A 16,435-nucleotide genomic window follows, 5' to 3' on the forward strand; every position below is an offset into this window, starting at 1 on the left:
GAATTTTTCTCTTCTCATTCTTATTCTTCTTTTCTTCTACTAACATAAAGGAATCTCTATACTGTGACATAGAGGATTCCTCTTCCTTTTCTGTTCTCTTCTTTTTCATATGAGCAGGAGCAAGGACAAGGACATTCTTGTTGAAGCAGATCCTAAACCTGAAAGGACTCTGAAGAAGAAGCTAAGAGAAGCTAAAGCACGACAATCCAGAGAAAACCTTACAGAGAATCTCGAAAAAGAAAGAGACATGGCCGAACCCAATAACAATGGTGGAGGCGCAAGGAGGATGCTTGGTGATTATACTACACCTACCTCCAATTTCTATGGAAGAAGCATCTCAATCCCTGCCATTGGAGCAAATAATTTTGAGCTGAAGTCTCAACTAGTTGCTCTAATACAACAGAACTGCAAGTTCCATGGACTTCCATCAGAAGATCCCTCTAAGTTTTTAACTGAGTTCTTGCAGATTTGTGATACTGTTAAGACTAATGGAGTAGATCCTGAAGTCTACAGGCTCATGCTTTTCCTCTTTGCTGTAAGAGACAGAGCTAGAACATGGTTGGACTCACAACCTAAATATAGCCTGAACTCTTGGGATAAGCTGGTCACGGCCTTCTTAGCCAAGTTCTTTCCTCCTCAAAAGCTGAGCAAGCTTAGAGTGGATGTTTAGACCTTCAAGCAAAAAGATAGTGAATCCCTCTATGAAGCTTGGGAAAGATACAAGCAGATGACCAAAAAGTGTCCTTCTGACATGCTTTCAAAGTGGACCATTTTGGATATATTCTATTATGGTCTATCTGAGTTCTCTAAGATGTCACTGGACCATTCTACAGGTGGATCCATTCACCTAAAGAAAATGCCTGCAGGAGCTCAAGAACTCATTGACATGGTTGCAAATAACCAATTCATGTACACCTCTGAGAGGAATCTTTTGAGTAATGGGATGCCTCAGAGGAAGGGAGTTCTTGAAATTGATGCTCTGAATGTCATATTGGCTCAGAACAAAATGTTGACTCAGCAAATCAACATGATTTCTCAGAATCTGAAAGGATGGCAAAATGCATCCAACAGTACTAAAGAGGCATCCTCTGAAGAAGAACCTTATGATCCTGAGAACCCTGCAATGGCAGAGGTGAATTACATGGGTGAACCCTATGGGAACACCTATAATTCCTAATGGAAAAATCATCCAAATTTCTCATAGAAGGATCAACAAAAGCCTCAACAAGGCTTTAATAATGGTGGAAGAAACAGGCTTAGCAACAGCAAGCCTTTTCCATCATCTTCTCAGCAACAGACAGAGAATTCTGAGCAGAGCCCCTCTAGCTTAGCAAACATAGTCTCTGATCTATCTAAGGCCACTTTAAGTTTCATGAATGAAACAAGGTCCTCCATTAGAAATTTGTAGGCACAAGTGGGTCAGCTGGAGTAAGAAAATTATTGAAACTCCTCCTAGTACTCTCCCAAGCAATATAGAAGAGAATCCAAAAAGAGAGTGCAAGGCCATTAATATAATCAAAATGACCGAATACAAAGAGGAAGAGAAGGACGTGAATCCCAGTGAGGAAGATCTCCTGGGACGTCCTCTAAACAAAAAGGATTTCTCTATTGAGGACCTAAAGGAATCTGAGGCTCATATAGAGACCATAAAGATTCTATTGAACTTCCTTTTACCATTCATGAGCTCTGAGAACTATTCTTCCTCTGAAGAGGATGAAGATGTAACTGGAGAGTAAGTTGCTCAATATCTAGGAACCATCATGAAGCTGAATGCCAAGTTGTTTGGTAATGAGACTTGGAAAGATGAACCTCCCTTGCTCATTAGTGAACTAAATACAAGGGTTCAACAAACTTTACCTCAAAAGAAATAAGATCCTGGTAAATTCTTCATACCCTGTACCATAGGCACCATGACCTTTGAGAAGGCTCTGTGTGACCTGGGGTCAGGCATAAATCTTATGCCACTCTCTGTAATGGAGAAACTAGGAATCTTTGAGGTACAGGCTGCCACATTCTCATTAGAGATTACAGACAAGTCAATAAGACAAGCTTATGGATTGGTAGAGGATGTGTTAGTGAAGGTTAAAGACCTTTACATCCTTGTTGATTTCATAATCTTAGACACTAAGAAGGATGAGGATGAATGCATCATCCTTGGAAGACCCTTCCTAGCCACAGCAAAAGATGTGATTGATGTTAACAGAGGAGAACTAGTCCTTCAATTGAATGGGGACTACCTTGTGTTTAAGGCTCAAGGTTATCCTTCTGTAAACATGGAAAAGAAGCACGATAAGCTTCTCTCAATACAGAGTCAAACAGAGCCCCCACAATAAAACTCTAAGTTTGTTGTTGGGAGGTCACAACCAAACTTTAAGTTTGGTGTTGAGAAGCCCCCACATTCAAATTCTAGGTTTGGTGTTAGGAAGCTGATGAGCGGATAATTTATACGCTTTTTGGCATTGCTTTTAGGTAGTTTTTAGTAAGTTTAAGCTACTTTTAGGGATGTTTTCATTAGTTTTTATGTTAAATTCACATTTCTAGACTTTACTATGAGTTTGTGTGTTTTTCTGTGATTTCAGGTTTAATTCTGGCTGAAATTGAGGGACTTGAGCAAAACTCTGAAAAAGGCTGACAAAAGGACTGTTGATGCTGTTGGAATCTGACCTCCCTGCACTCGAAATGGATTTCTGGAGCTACAAAACTCCAATTGGCGCGCTCTCAATGGCGTTGGAAAGTAGACATCCAGAGCTTTCCAGAAATATATAATAGTCCATACTTCATTCGGAAATTGATGACGTAACTTGGCGTTGAACGCCAAGTACATGCTGCTGTCTGGAGTTAAACGCCAGAAAAACGTCATGATCCGGAGTTGAACGCCCAAAACACGTCATAACTCGGAGTTCAACTCCAAGAGGAGCCTCAAATCGTGGATTGATCAAGCTCAGCCCAAACATACACCAAGTGGGCCCCGGAAGTGGATTTATGCATCAATTACTTACTCATGTAAACCCTAGGAGCTAGTTTATTATAAATAAAACATTTAACTATTGTATTAGATGTCTTTTGACCACGTTTGATCTTTGGTCTCAGTTTTGTTTTATTCTTCATCTTAGGAGACTATTGATCACATTCAGGGGGCTGGCCATTCGGCCATGCCTGAACCTTTTACTTATGTATTTTCAACGGTGGAGTTTCTGCACACCATAGATTAAGGGTGTGGAGCTCTACTGTACCTCAAGTATTAATGCAATTCTATTTTCTTTTATTCAAATCTCTCTTATTCTCATTCTAAGATATTCATTCGTACCCAAGAACATGATGAATGTAATGATTAAGTGACGCTCATTATCATTCTCACTTATGAACGCACGTGATTGACAACCACTTCCGTTCTACATGCAACAGAGCTTGAATGTGTATCTCTTAGATTCCCCAACAGAATCTTCGTGGTATAAGCTAGATAGATGGCGGCATTTATGAGGATCCGGAAAGTCTCACCTTGTCTGTGGTATTCCGAGTAGGATCCTGGGAATCCAGAAAGTCTAACATTGTCTGTGGTATTCCGAGTAGGATTCCGGTAATGAATGACTGTGACGTGCTTCAGACTCGCAAGTGCTGGGCGTTAGTGACAGACGCAAAAGAATCAACGGATTCTATTCCAGTAGGAGCGGGAACCAACCAGTGATTAGCCGTGCTGTGACAGAGCGCGTGAGTGTAGTTTTCACTGCGAGGATGGGATGTAGCTTTCGGCCAGGTGATGCCTCCAGACGATTAGCCATGTGAGTGACAGCCGCAGAGGACCATTTTCCCGAGAGGATTCAAAGTAGCCATCGTCGAACAGTGAACCCCTATACACAGCTTGCCATGGAAGGGAGTAAGAAGGATTGAGTTGAAGCAGTAGGAAAGCAGGCGTCCGTGAGCCATGCAGTATCTCCATATGCTTATCTGAAATTCCACCAATGAATCTGCATAAGTATCCCTTTTTATTATTTCTTTTTATTATTTGTTTTGCTAAATTCCATAATTTTATCTGCCTAACTGAGATTTACAAGGTGACCATAGCTTGCTTCATACCAACAATCTCTGTGGGATCAACCCTTACTCGCGTAAGGTTTATTACTTGGACGACCCAGTACACTTACTGGTTAGTTGAACGGAGTTGTGTCCACTCGTGCCAATTTTAAATTTCATAAAAGTACAACTTAAAGGATAGTGATCACAATTTCGTCCACCAAGTTTTTGGCGCCGTTGCCGGGGATTGTTCGAGTATGGACAACTGACGGTTCATCTTGTTGCTCAGATTAGGTAATTTTCTTTTCAAAAATCTTTTTCAAAATTTTTCTTTGCTTTTTCGTTTTTCTAACCATGTTTTTTTCAAAAAAAAAATTAGAATAAAAATACAAAAAAATTAGAAAATCAAAAATATTTTGTGTTTCTTGTTTGAGGCTTGTGTTAATTTTTAAGTTTGGTGTCAATTGCATGCTTTTAAAATTTTTCTTGCATTTTTTCGAAAATCTCATGCATTCATAGTGTTCTTCATGATCTTCAAGATGTTCTTGATAAGTCCTCTTGTTTGATCTTGATGTTTTCTTGTTTTGTGTTGGTTGTTGTTTTTCATGTGCATCTTTGCATTTATATTTTCCAAGCATTAAAAATTTCTAAGTTTGGTGTCTTGCATGTTTTCTTTGCATCAAAAATTTTTCAAAATTATGTTCTTGATGTTCATCATGATCTTCAAAGTGTTCTTGGTGTTCATCTTGACATTCATAGTGTTCTTGCATGCATCTTGTGTTTTGATCCAAAATTTTCATGTTTTGGGTCATTTTTGTGTTTTTCTTTAAAAATTCAAAAAATCAAAAATATATCTTTTCCTTATTTCCCTCCAAATTTTCGAAATTTTGGGTTGACTTGGTCAAAAATTTTTAAAATTAGTTGTTTCTTACAAGTCAAGTCAAAATTTCAATTTTAAAAATCTTATCTTTTCAAAATCTTTTTCAAAAATTATATCTTTTTCAATTTTTTTTTCTATTTTCGAAAATTTCAAAAATCTTTTTCAAAATATTTTCAAAATCTTTTTCTTATCTTTATATCAAATTTTCGAAAATTAGATAACAAGTAATGTGATTGATTCAAAAATTTGAAGTTTGTTACTTTCTTGTTAAGAAAGGTTCAATCTTTAAGTTCTAGAATCTTATCTTGTAGTTTCTTGTTAGTTAAGTAATTTTAAAAATTAAATCTTTTTCAAAATATCTTTTTCAAAAATTTTATCTTTTTCAAAATTTGATTTCAAAATATCTTATCTAACCTCCTATCTTCTTATCTTTTTAAATTTTAATTTCAAAATCTTTTTCAATCAACTAACTAACTTTTTGTTTGTTTCTTATCTTTTTCAAAAGCAACTAACTTCCTATCCATCTCTAATTTTCAAAAATACTTCTCTCTTTTTCAAAAATTCTTTTTAATTGTTTTAAATTTTAATTTTATTCTTATCTTATCTCTAATTTTCGAAAATTACTAACCCCTTTTTCAAATTTATTTTCGAAATTCTCCCTCTCCTTTCTTATTCTATTTAATTAATTAATTACTAACACTTCTCTTCACCTCTCTTCATCTAAGAATCCAAACTTCTTATATCCCTTGTATTTGGATTCTTTCCCCCCTTTCTCTGTCTACTAACAGAAAGGAATCTCTATACTGTGACATAGAGGATTCCTCTTTCTTTTCTTGTTTTCTTCTCTTTCATATGAGCAGGAACAGGGAAAAGACACTCTTGTTGAAATTGATCCAGAACCTGAAAGGACTTTGAAGAGAAAATTAAGAGAAGCTAAATTACAACAATCCAGAAATAACCTTTCAGAAATTTTCGAACAAGAGAAAGAGATGGCAGCTGAAAATAATAATAATAATGTAAGGAGAATGCTTGGTGACTTCACAAAGCCAACGTCCAAGTTTGATGGAAGAAGCATCTCCATTCCTGCCATTAGAGCCAATAACTTTGAGCTGAAACCTCAGCTAGTTGTCTTAATGCAACAAAACTGCAAGTTTTATGGGCTTCCATCTGAAGATCCTTATCAATTTTTAACTGAGTTCTTGCAGATCTGTGAGACTGTAAAGACAAATGGAGTTGATCCTGAAGTCTACAGACTCATGCTTTTCCCTTTTGCTGTAAGAGACAGAGCTAGAATATGGTTGGATTCACAACCTAAGGATAGCCTGGACTCCTGGGATAAGCTGGTCACTGCCTTCTTAGATAAATTCTTTCCTCCTCAAAAGCTGAGCAAGCTGAGAGTGGATGTTCAAACCTTCAAACAAAAAGATGGTGAATCCCTCTATGAAGCTTGGGAAAGATACAAGCAGCTGACCAAAAGATGTCCATCTGACATGTTTTTAGAATGGACCCTATTAGATATATTCTATTATGGTCTCTCTGAATTTTCGAAAATGTCATTGGACCATTCTGCAGGTGGATCTATTCACCTGAAGAAAACACCTGAAGAGGCTCAAGAACTCATTGACATGGTTGCAAACAACCAATTCATGTATACCTCTGAGAGGAATTCCGTGAATAATGGGATACCTCAGAAGAAAGGAGTTCTTGAAATTGATGCTCTGAATGCCATATTGGCTCAGAATAAAGTGTTGACTCAACAGGTCAACATGATCTCTCAAAATCTGAATGGATTGCAACATGCATCCAACAGTACTAGAGAGGCAGCTTCTGAAGAAGCTTATGATCCTGAGAACCCTGCCATGGCAGAGGTTAATTACATGGGTGAACCATATGAAAACACCTATAATCCATCATGGAGAAATCATCCAAATTTCTCCTGGAAGGATCAACAAAAGCCTCAACAAGGCTTTAACAATGGTGGACGCAATAGGCTGAGCAATAGCAAGCCATATCCATCATCTTCTCAGCAACAGACAGAGAATTCTAAACAAAACACTTCTAATTTAGCCAATATAGTCTGATCTATCAAAGGCCACTTTCAGTTTCATGAATGAAACAAGATCCTCCATCAGAAATTTGGAGGCACAAGTGGGCCAGCTGAGTAAGAAAGTCATTGAAACTCCTCCCAGTATTCTCCCAAGTAATACAGAAGAGAATCCAAAAGGAGAGTGCAAGGCCATTGATTTAGTCAATATGGCCGAATGCACAAGGGAGGAGGAGGACGAAAATCCTAGTGAGGAAGACCTCCTGGGACGTCCCTCAAGCAAGAGGGAGTTTCCTATTAAAGATCCAAAGGAATCTGAGGCTCATATAGAGACCATAGAGATTCCATTAAATCTCCTTCTGCCATTCATGAGCTCTGAAGACTATTCATCCTCTGAAGAGGATGAAGATGTGACTGGAGAGCAAATTGCTCAATACTTAGGAGCTATCATGAAGCTGAATGCCAAGTTGTTTGGTAATGAGACTTGGGAAAGTGAACCTCCCTTGCTCATTAGTGAACTAGATACTTGGATTCAGAAAACTCTACCTCAAAAGAAACAAGATCCTGGCAAGTTCCTAATACCTTGTACCATAGGCACCATGAGCTTTGAAAAAGCTCTATGTGATCTAGGGTCAGGGATAAATCTTATGCCACTCTCTGTAATGGAGAAGCTAGGGATCATTGAGGTACAACCTGCCTTGTTCTCATTACAATTGGCAGATAAGTCATTGAGACAAGCTTATGGAATAGTAGAGGACGTGTTAGTAAAGGTTGAAGGCCTTTACATCCCTGCTGATTTCATAATCTTAGACACTAGGAAGGAAGAGGATGATTGCATCATCCTTGGAAGACCTTTCCTAGCCACAGAAGAAGCTGTGATAGATGTCAACAGAGGTGAGTTAGTCCTTCAATTGAATGGGGACTACCTTGTGTTTAAGGCACATGGCCATCCCTCTGTGACAAAAGAGATTAAGCATGAAGAGCTTCTCTCAGTTCAGAGTCAAGAAGAGCCCACACAGTCAAACTCTAAGTTTGGTGTTGTGAGGCCACAACCAAACTCTAAGTTTGGTGTTCAGACCCCATATCCAAACTCTAAGTTTGGTGTTGGGACTGCACAAACATTGACCTGATCACCTAGTGGCTCCATGAGAGCCAATGTCAAGCTATTGACATTAAAGAAGCGCTTGTTGGGAGGCAACCCAATTTTATTTATCTAATTTTTATTTTATTTTATTATTATTTTGTGTTTTATTAGGTACATGATCATGAGGAGTCACGAAAAAATCAAAAAAATTAAAAACAGAGTCAAAAAAAGAAGAAAAAAATTTTTTCACCCTGGAGGACGCACAGGCTGGCATTCAACGCCAGTAAGATGCATCTGGCTGGCGTTCAACACCAGAACAGAGCACCATTCTGGCGCTGAACGCCAGAAACAAGCAACACTCTGGCGCTGAACGCCAGGAATGTGCCCAGAGAAGAAAAGCTGGCGCTGAACGCCAGCAACAAGCATGAAACTGGCGTTCAACGCCAGAAACATGCTTTACATGGGCGTTGAACGCCCAGAATATGCACCAATGGGCGTTTAAACGCCAGAATGGTGTACAAAGGCATTATACATGCCTATTTGGTGCAGGAATGGTATTTCTTGACACCTCAGGATCCTGTGGACCCCACAGGATCACCTCAGGATCTGTGGACCCCACAGGATCCCCACCTACCATATTCTCACCTTACCTTTTAATCCTAATCACACTCTCCTAATCCTATTTCACTCTTCCCCATATCACACTTCCCAAAAACCTTCACCAATCACCTCAATTCCTCTTCCCAATTATTCCATTCACCATTCACATCAACCCACTATTCCCCATAAACCCCACCTACCTTCATACAATTCAAATTCAATTCCCCAACCATTCCCACCCAAAATGGCCGAACACCCACCCTCCCCTCTCCCTATAAATACCCTTCCGTTCTACTTCATTTTCACACAACACTAACCCATCTTCTCTCCCTTAGCCGAACCTACCTCTCCCCCTCTCTGCCATATTTTCTTCTTCTTCTTCTCTTCTTTTCTTTCTTGCTCGAGGGCGAGCAAAATTTTAAGTTTGGTGTGGTAAAAGCATAAGCTTTTTGTTTTTCCATTACCATCAATGGCACCTAAAGCCGAAGTATCCTCTAGAAAAGGGAAAGGGAAGACAAAAGCTTCCACCTCCGAGTCATGGGAGACGGAAAGATTCATCTCCAAGAGCCATCAAGACCACTTCTATGATGTTGTGGCAAAGAAGAAGGTGATCCCCGAGGTCCCTTTCAAGCTCAAAAAGAATGAGTATCCGGAAATCTGACATGAAATCCAAAGAAGAGGTTGGGAAGTCCTAACCAACCCCATACAACAAGTCGGAATATTGATGGTTCAAGAGTTCTATGCCAATGCATGGATCACTAGGAACCATGATCAAAGTATGAACCTGAATCCAAAGAACTATCTCACAATGGTTCGGGGGAAATACTTAGATTTTAGTCCGAAAAATGTGAGGTTGGCGTTTCACTTGCCCATGATGCAAGGAGATGAACGCCCCTACACTAGAAGGGTCAACTTTAATCAAAGGTTGGACCAAGTCCTAATGGACATATGTGTGGAAGGAGCTCAGTGGAGAATAGATTCCAAAGGCAAGCCAGTTCAACTAAGAAGACTGGATCTCAAGCCTGTGGCTAGAGGGTGGTTGGAGTTCATTCAACGCTCCATCATTCCTACTAGCAACCGATCTGAAGTTACTGTGGATCGGTCCATCATGATCCATAGCATCATGATTGGAGAGGAAGTAGAAGTTCATGAGGTCATCTCCAATGAACTCTACAAAATAGCCGATAAGTCCTCCACCATGGCAAGGCTAGCTTTTCCTCACCTTATTTGCCATCTGTGTTACTCAGCTGGAGTTATCATAGAAGGAGATTCCCCCATTGAAGAGGATAAGCCCATCACCAAGAAGAGGATGGAGCAAGCAAGAGAAACCATGTACGGTTCTCAAGAAGTGCATGAGGAAGCTCATCATCAATAAATTCCTGAGATGCCTCAAGGGATGCACTTTCCTCCCAACAACTATTGGGAGCAACTCAACACCTCCTTAGAAGATTTGAGCCACAATGTGGAACAATTAAGGGTGGAACATCATGAGCACTCCATCATTCTCCAAGAAATAAGAGAAGATCAAAGAGTCATGAGGGAGGAGCAACAAAGGCAAGGAAGGGACATAGAAGAGCTTAAGGACATTGTTGGTCCTTCAAGAAGAAGACGCCACTAAAGGTGGATTCATTCCTTGTTCTTTATTTCTTTCTGTTTTCGGTTTTTAATTATTGTGTTTATGTATGTTTTGTGTCTCTACTTCATGATCATTAGTATGTAACCATGCCTTAAAGCTATGAATAAAATCCATTAATCCTTCACCTCTCTTAAATGAAAAATGTTTTAATTCAAAAGAACAAGAAGTACGTGAATTTCAGATTTATCCTTAAATTTAATTTAATTATATTGATGTGGTGACAATACTTTTTGTTTTCTGAATGAATGATTGAACAGTGCATATGTCTTTTGATGTTGTTGTTTATGAGTGTTAAAATTGTTGGCTCTTGAAAGAATGATGAACAAAGAGAAATGTTATTGATGATCTGAAAAATCATGAAATTGATTCTTGAAGCAAGAAAACGCAGTGAAAAAGCAAAAGCTTATTCGAAAAAAAGAAGAAGAGAAGGAGCAGTAGAAAAAGCCAATAGCCCTTAAAACCAAAAGGCAAGGGTACAAAAGGATCCAAGGCTTTGAGCATCAATGGATAGGAGGGCCCAAGGAAATTAAAATCCAGGCCTAAGCGGCTAAATCAAAGCTGTCCCTAACCATGTGCTTGTGTCATGAAGGTCCAAGTCAAAAGCTTGAGACTGAGTGGTTAAAGTCGTGATCCAAAGCAAAAGAGTGTGCTTAAGAGCACTGGACACCACTAACTGGGGACTCTAGCAAAGCTGAGTCACAATCTGAAAAGGTTCACCCAGTTATGTGTTTGTGGCATTTATGTATCCGGTGGTAATACTGGAAAACAAAATGCTTAGGGCCATAGCCAAGACTCAAAAAGTAGCTGTGTTCAAGAATCAACATGCTTAACTAGGAAAGTCAATAACACTATCCAAAATTCTAAGTTCCCAGAGACGTCAATCATTCTGAACTTCAAAGGAAAAAGTGGGATGCCAAAACTGTTCAGAAGCAAAAAGCTACAAGTCCCGCTCATCTAATTAAATTAATATTCATTGATATTTTAAAATTTATAGTATATTCTCTTCTTTTTATCCTAGTTGATTTTCAGTTGCTTGGGGACAAGCAACAATTTAAGTTTGGTGTTGTGATGAGCGGATAATTTATACGCTTTTTGGCATTACTTTTAGGTAGTTTTTAGTAAGTTTAAGCTACTTTTAGGGATGTTTTCATTAGTTTTTATGTTAAATTCACATTTCTGGACTTTACTATGAGTTTGTGTGTTTTTCTGGACTTTACTATGACTTTACTATGACTTTACTATAAGCTACTTGGCTGGAGTTGTCATAGAAGGAGACATCCTCATTGAAGAGGACAAGCCCATCACTAAGAAGAGGATGGAGCAAACAAGAGAGGCTATCCATGGATCTCAAGAGACGCATGAGGAAGCTCATCATCAAAAAATCCCTGAGATGCCTCAAGGGATGCATTTTCCTCCAAACAACTATTGGGAACAACTCAACACTTCTCTAGAAGGATTGAGTCATGACATGAACCAATTAAGGGTGGAACACCCAGAACACTCCATCATTCTCAATGAGATTAGAGAAGATCAAAGAGCTATGAGGGAGAAGAAACAAAGGCAAGGAAGAGACATAGAGGAGCTCAAGAACACCATTGGTCCTTCAAGGAGAAGGCGCCACCATCACTAAGGTGGACTCATTCCTTAACTTCCTTGTTCTTATCTCTTTGTTTTTCGGTTTATGAGCTTCATGTTTGTCTATGTTTGTGTCTTTGTTACATGATCATTAATGTCTAGTGTCTATATCTTAAGGCTATGAATAATTCCATGAATCTTTCACCTTTCTTAAATGAAAAATGTTTTTAATACAAAAGAACAAGAAGTACATGATTTTCGAATTCATCCTTGAAATTAGTTTAATCATATTGATGTGGTGATAATACTTTTCGTTTTCTAAATGAATACTTGAACAATGCTTATTTTTTATCTTTTTGTTTATGAATATTAAAGTTGTTGGATTTTGAAAGAATGATGAAAAAGAGAAATGTTATTGATGATCTGAAAAATCATAAAATTGATTCTTGAAGCAAGAAAAAGCAGTGAAAAAGAAGAAGCTTGCGAAAAAAAAGTGGCAAAAAAAAGAGAAAGAAAAAGAAAAAGCAAGCAGAAAAAGCTAATAGCCCTTAAAAACAAAAGACAAGGGTAAAAAGGATCCAAGGCTTTGAGCATCAATGGATAGGAGGGCCCAAGAAAATAAAATCCAGGCCTAAACGGCTAAAACAAGCTGTCCCTAACCATGTGCTTGTGGCATGCAGGTCCAAGTGAAAAGCTTGAGACTGAGTGGTTAAAGTCATGATCCAAAGCAAAAAGAGTGTGTTTAAGAGCTCTGGACACCTCTAACTGGGGACTTTAGAAAAGCTGACTCATAATCTGAAAAGGTTCACCCAGTCATGTGTCTGTGGCATTTATGTATCCGGTGGTAATACTGGAAAACAAAGTGCTTAGGGCCACGGCCAAGACTCATACAAGTAGCTGTGTTCAAGAATTAACATACTTAACAAGGAGAATTAACAACACTATCTGAACTCTGAGTTCCTATAGATATCAATCATTCTAAACTTCAAAGGATAAAGTGAGATGCAAAAACTGTTCAGAAGCAAAAAGCTACTAGTCCCGCTCATCTAATTAAAACTAAGCTTCATTGATATTTTGAGATTTATAGTATATTCTCTTCTTTTTATCCTATTTGATTTTCAGTTACTTGCGGACACGCAATAATTTAAGTTTGGTGTTGTGATGAGCAGATAATTTATACGCTTTTTGGCATTGTTTTTAGGTAGTTTTTAGTAGGATCTAGCTACTTTTAGGGATGTTTTTATTAGTTTTTATGCAAAATTCACATTTCTGGACTTTACTATGAGTTTGTGTGTTTTTCTGTGATTTCAAGTATTTTCTGGATGAAATTGAGGGACCTGAGAAAAAATCTTATTCAGGCTGAAAAAGGACTGCTGATGCTGTTGGATTCTGACTTCCCTGCACTCGAAATGGATTTTCTGGAGCTAAAGAACCACAAATGGCGCGCTCTTAATTGCGTTGGAAATTAGACATCCAGGGCTTTCCAGCAATATATAATAGTTCATACTTTATTCAAGATTAGACGACGCAAATTGGCGTTCAACGCCAGTTTCATGCTGCATTCTGGAGTAAAACGCCAGAAATACATCACAAACCAGAGTTAAACGCCAAAAATATGTTACAAGTTGGTGTTTAACCCCAAGAGAAGCCTCTGTACATGTAAACCTCAATCTTAGCCCAAGCACACACCAAAGTGGGCCCCGGAAGTAGATTTCTGCACATAGACTTATTTCTGTAAATCCTAGTAGCTAGTTTAGTATAAATAGAACTTTTTACTATTGTACTAGTGTCTTGTCTTTTTCCCTATTTTCAAATTCACATGCTATTTGGGGAGGCTGGCCATTCAGCCATGCCTGGACCTTGATCACTTATGTATTTTCAACGGTGGAGTTTCTACACACCATAGATTAAGGTGTGGAGCTCTGCTGTTCCTCGAGTATTAATGCAATCACTATTATTCTTCTATTCAATTCAGCTTATTCTTATTCTAAGATATTCGTTGCACTTCAACATGATGAATGTGATGATCTGTGACACTCATCATCATTCTCACCTATGAACGCGTGCCTGACAACCACTCCCGTTCTACCTTAGATCGAGCGCATATCTCTTGGATTCCTTAATCAGAATCTTCGTGGTATAAGCTAGAATCCATTGGCAGCATTCTTGAGAATCCGGAAAGTCTAAACCTTGTCTGTGGTATTTCGAGTAGGATTCAAGGATTGAATGACTGTGACGAGCTTCAAACTCGCGAGTGTTGGGCGTAGTGACAGACGCAAAAGAATCACTGGATTCTATTCTGACATGATCGAGAACCGACAGATGATTAGTCGTGCTGTGACAGAGCATTTGGACCATTTTCACTGAGAGGACGGGAGGTAGCCATTGACAACAGTGAAACCCAACATACAGCTTGCCATGAAAAGGAGTATGAAGGATTGGATGAAGGCAGTAGGAAAGTAGAAATTCAACAGGAACAAAGCATCTCCATACACTTATCTGAAATTCCCACCAATGATTTACATAAGTATCTCTATCTCTATTTTATGCTTTATTTATCTTTATATTCAAAAACCTTTATAACCATTTGAATCCGCCTAACTGAGATTTACAAGATGACCATAGCTTGCTTCATACCATTAATATCCGTGGGATCGACGCTTACTCACGTAAGGTATTACTTGGACGATCCAGTGCACTTGCTGGTTAGTTGTGCGAAGTTATGACAAAGTGTGATTCAAGTTTGAGAGTTCCAAGTCTATTGGCGCCATTGTTGATGATCACAATTTCGTGCACCAATCACAACCAAACTCCAAACCAAGAGGGTGATAACTCATAGAGAAAATAGAAAATAAAAACTAAAGACATAAATTACAAAAGAAACAAAAATCCTAATTAATAGCAAAAACAAGCAAACAACCCAAAAAGTATCTATTCACACTATGGACATATTTACAACAACCAAAATATAGCACTCAAGGCGCTAGCTCCCCAGCAACGGTGCCAAAATTTCGACAATGGCCAAAGGCATAGGTTTGGATTTTTACACTAAAAATAGGATTGACGTTGCAAGTATAGTCCAAACCCAACCATTGATCATCAATCAAATTATAACCCTAAAGATGTCACAAATCAAAGCAAATATAAATCGAGAGTATTTTGACTCCCGAGTCATTCTCCCTTGGAACTAATGCCAACAAGTGCACACAATTTTGGTTGTGGAAAGTAAGGGGCTTCAATGATAAGGAAGCAAACAAATAAAGAGATGAAAGAACGATCAAAATTGCAATTAATAAACTAATGAGGAATAAAAGAACTATGTATGTAATATGGACAAGTAATGCTATAAAGTGATGGAAAAGTGGTTCAAAACATAAATAAAACCTTGACTTGGGATGAGTCATGGAATCCCTTCCTTGCCATAACCACAACTATGATAATTGTGATGGATTAATCTTACTAAGTCAACCCTTAATATTGAAGGATAAGTCAAGTGAGCATAATTGTTATTAATCCACAAATCCTAGTTAACTTACCAAACTAATTGGTAAAAAGCTAGCATTAGTGAAAACAATAACAACTAACAATCCAAAAAATATCACTAAATATTGGACATTATAGCTCTAGTAATCCATAAACTCATTTGCCCCAAGTCAAGGGGTGAAAATTACCCCATAATCAAAATTGGCATTTCATCAAACACATAGAGGGCATAATCATAAAACATGGAAAAATTGAGAAAATGATAAAATCTATGAACCATAAATGATCGAAATCAATAAAGGCAATTCAAACAAACATAAAATAAGCATCAAACATCAAATTCAACAACTAGAAATCTAAAATTACAAAACTATATAAATTGGCAAGAGAAATGAAAATATGAGAAAGTGTAGAATAAGTGTAGTAATTAAAAGAGAAATTAAAGAAATACTTGCAATGAAATTACTAGAATCCAAAATCAAACTTGAAGTATAAAATGCTACAAACCCTAATTAATCCTAAGCAGGCTTTGTATGCTACACTACTCCTACTCCTACAATGTGTTTTCTATCTAATCTACATACTAAAAACCTAATAAAAACCTACTTTTTCATATGAGATGTTGCTCCCTTCATATAGCCTTTGATTTCAGCATCCAAACCTTCAAAAAATGTGCCAAAAAGCCCCAAAACGCGAGTCCACGTGACTTTTTAATGGAGGCACACGCTGGTACCTGTGCACATACACTTCGCTGAATTTTCACTTGTGCGTACGCACAGAGGGTTGTGCGCACGCACGCATGCTGATTTCCTTCTTGTGCGTACGCATGTAGGGTTGTGCGCACGCATGTATGGCTGTGTGCTTCTCCTTTGTTTTCTTCATGTTTTCTCCTTTTGCACATGCTTTCTTCCACTTTTGCATATCCATTCTTGCCTCTTTGATCTGAAATCACTCAACAAACATGTCATGACATCAAATGGAATAAAAGTGGAATTAAATTGCTCAATTTAAGCACAAAAATGCATGTTTTCACATTTATGTTCAATTTAGGGATCAAACACAAAAGTATGCTATTTTGGTGAATAAATATGGGTTTATGTGATGAAATCCATCCAATTACAA

General features: G+C 38.1%; 1 non-coding gene across 1 annotated transcript; it reads right to left on the minus strand.

Moving 5' to 3' along the window:
• Nucleotides 1-649: 649 nt before the first annotated feature.
• On the minus strand, nucleotides 650-757 carry LOC112719368 (small nucleolar RNA R71). Its single transcript, XR_003161672.1, has one exon. It is a non-coding gene; the product is annotated as a small nucleolar RNA R71 (small nucleolar RNA).
• Between the last annotated feature and the right edge of the window lie 15,678 nt (nucleotides 758-16,435).

Source organism: Arachis hypogaea, chromosome 10 (assembly GCF_003086295.3).
Source record: "Arachis hypogaea cultivar Tifrunner chromosome 10, arahy.Tifrunner.gnm2.J5K5, whole genome shotgun sequence".
Taxonomy (NCBI): Eukaryota; Viridiplantae; Streptophyta; class Magnoliopsida; order Fabales; family Fabaceae; genus Arachis; species Arachis hypogaea.